The sequence below is a fragment of the Diospyros lotus genome, chromosome 2 (assembly GCF_014633365.1).
Source record: "Diospyros lotus cultivar Yz01 chromosome 2, ASM1463336v1, whole genome shotgun sequence".
NCBI classification, from domain to species: Eukaryota; Viridiplantae; Streptophyta; class Magnoliopsida; order Ericales; family Ebenaceae; genus Diospyros; species Diospyros lotus.
The window spans coordinates 3,148,659-3,152,412 of record NC_068339.1 but is presented as its reverse complement, the minus strand read 5'-3'; positions in this window follow the sequence as shown (position 1 = coordinate 3,152,412).

The following is a 3,754-nucleotide window of genomic DNA, read 5'->3' as shown; positions in this document are numbered from 1 at the left end:
GAAATTAAAAATTTTATCTTTGATCTTCAAAGGTCTCGATTCAGAATTAATTTAGTAATCATAATCTGAATCTCAACAAACTTAACCCCAAATCAAAACTGGGTTCCCAGAAGAAATCAAGCCGTTGGGTCCAAAGAATCATCTGCATGTCCAGGCGCATGCGCTTTGGACGAATGTTTCCGTTAGACGTAAAAGAGACGGTAGAAAAAAACCGTTGGAAGTTCTTAACGGATCAATTTCTCTTAAATGTAAGTTCAAAGAAATTTTTACTGCAAAAATAAAAGATTAATCTATATATGCGTTTAAAATTGTATAGTTACAAATTGAGATTTTGAGACCGAAACAAGCTCCTTAGACAAGACTTGTAAGGGGCCGTAGAAGATAGATATAGAGCGTTGCAAATTAGTCGAGCAATATAATATTTGACTCAATAAAAATTTATTTTAATTTATATAAATAAATTAAAATTGAGTTTAACATTAAAACTCGATATGTAAACGACTCGAACTTGAATTTTGTAAAATTTGATTTATTAAAACTCATAATCATTTTTTATTAGAAAATTGTGAATAATATATTCGATTAAAAATTCATAAACATTTTTGATTAAAAGTTCACAAATAACTCGTTTATAAATATATTAATATATTTATTTATAATTTTATAAATATATTATTTGATATAGAGTTATTAAACTTTAATTATTATAATAATATAATTAAATTAAATATATTTAAAAATATATATTAATTTAATCATTTAACATAATATAATACATGTATATATAATAAAATAAAATAAAAATTAAATTTAAGTAAAATAACAAGTTATGATGAGCCCAAGCTTGAGCTTGAGCTCAAAGCTCGCCAACAGAAACTCGAGCTCAACTCGTTAACCTTTTGATTAGGGTCAACCTTCCGCATATGTTTTCTAAGGAGCCGACTAAGATCTTTTTTTAGATCTAATGCCTAGGGGCCCTTTTAGCTTAGGTCCTTTCAAATCCAACGACTAGACCAAATTCAATTATATTAAAATATATGTACATAAGTTACACATAAGGTAATGAGTCGTAGATGTGCTTGCAAAGAGAATAAATATATTAAAATTGAAAGGGGAATGAGCTCCTTATGTACATATATATATATAATATTTTATAATAATATTTATAATAAAATTATAAGAGAATTCATATAGATAATATTTTTAAATATAAAGGATTCTATATAAAATTTTGCTTTGGACCCTCAAGCTTGGTTCAAACCTAGAAACTAGCTTACAAACTAAGTTCGAGCTCAATAAAACCTTGATTCAATTGCAATCCTATATAAAGGACTAAGCTAAAGGTGATCTCAAAATGCAAACTTGTCAATAGATTAATTTGAACACAATATAATTAATTAATTGTGGTGAATGCAAAAATTGAGACACAACACAACTTTTTTATTACATGAGATGATAAAACTTATATAATTTATTTAATTAAGTAGTGTTTGTTAATCAAAATATAGATAAAAAAAAATGAAATATAAAAAGCATTTCAGACAAAAATATTTTTATTGTATTTGTTAAATTTATCTAGAGAGAAGTCAATATGACTTTTTATTTTAAATTTTTCAAATAAATTATTTTAGACCTTACAGATAAATTATTTTGATGTAATCTTATCTTACTTATTTTAACAAACGCTATCATAATGAATAGACCATATTAATGATACAATATGACTTGTGCTCTACTAATAATTAAAAATAATGGTAACCATGAATTTTGTTGGGCGGCAGTGTCACAATAATAGTAGTCTTCAGTTACCAAATGAACACAATATATATTATTTAAAAATATTAAGAAATTGTGCAATCATCTCATCTATCTATCTTCCTCAACTCGAGCAAATCCCATGTGCCCTACTTTGGAATCTCTTTTTGTGTTGCTTCATCAGATAAGTCACCAGCACTGTGCCATCTTTTACAATCAAAATGTATGAAATTCAATGCTTTCCCATGACTTTCCATGTGGCCTTCCACCCATCCACCCAAAAGGCCTCTCAAAAGTAATCCCTAATCCCCTTTTCCTACCAATTTTCCAACCTTAATTCCACAGTATCAACTTTCAATATATATATATATATATATATTTAAAACAATAGTATAAAAAATTTACATTACGTGACCATAATTAACATGAACTAAATTTAAGTTTATTATCTTTTCAGTATTTTTTATCGCTACTAAAATTGTTACAAAATTAGTGACAAATCATGTGCGTTTATGCTGAAATAAAATCACCAAAGGTGTAAACAAGACTGCATATTTTCTTATAATTAAAAACAATTTACTCTAGGGCAATCCATATTTTTATTCTTGTATTTTTATATTTTTTTAGTATGACCATATTAACTTTTCGTTATTTCGATTATACCTATATACTTGTATTTTTTAGTCAATTTACTTATTATATTTTAACCTTTTTTTCATGTGACAATTTGAACTTTTCGTTATTCCGATTATATTCTTATATCTGTATTTTTGAATCAATTTAATCATTATATCTTGATATGAAAAAAAAAAGAGGCTAAATTGACTCATTTCACTTTATTTTTTTTATATATTAAAATATTGTGATTAAATTGATTCAAAAATATAAATATAGAAATATAATCGAAATAGTAAAAAGTTTGAAATGTCACATAAAAAAAATCAAAATAGAGAGGTTAAATTGACTTGAAATATAGATTTAAGAATATAATTAAAACAATAAAAAATTTAAATAACTGCACAAAAAAAATATAAAAGTATAAGAAGAAAAATACAAGTTTACCCCTTAGTATATAAAAAGAAAGGAGACATAAGATGCTTGGCCTCATTATTTATTTTTTGCTAAATAAAAAAGAATTAATGTCTAGTGAATTATGGAAGACAAAATAAATGAGCTTAATGATGCAATAAATGAATGAACTTCTACACCAACTCAACCAACTATAAGAGAATTTGAGGGAAACCACGTTGTATAAGTTTCTATAATAACCTCAAGTGTCTTCAAATCGGTTAGCAACCCACCAATCAGACATGTGCAAAGTGATGTCAGTTCTAAAGAAATGTCTGAAAACATTTAATTAATCATTTTTTTCCTTTATTCTTATATATATATATATAGATGCATGATGTAGATCCCTCTTAATTAACGGGGGCCGGGTCAAACTGATGATGATCAATGGCAGCAACAACTACACCACCATCTTTGTCCGATCAAGAGGCGGTGCCAAATCCAGTGGCACCATCTTCCAGTGCCTGGCAATCTTCTGGCTCGGTTGGGCCTTTCTTTGCAGTCATCTCAGTTCTAGCTGTTCTTTGCATCATCTCCTGTGTTTTGGGTAGGATTTGCAGATCAGACAAAGCCGCCAACCCATTAGAGAGGATCAACCACAGAGGCTGTTTCCGGTGGCGGCGGCGGCGCTTGGGCGAAGATGTAGAGGGTGGTGTCATGGTCAGGGTTGGTGAAAAAGCAAGCGATGACAGTAAGGATCAAGATGGAGTTTAGCATGTTAATTGATTTCCTTGCTAGCTTTTGTGAGTTTATTTCTTCTTTCATACGAAACCTATCTCATTTAAAATTTAATGTCTTACTGGATGTGTTACATGTAATCTAATTTCGAATTTTTATTCAATGATTTCAATCTTCTCTCTTTATACATATACAAAATTGTTATATTACTGGTATAAGACAACATAAAGTTTGTCTAACATAAATAAAATTA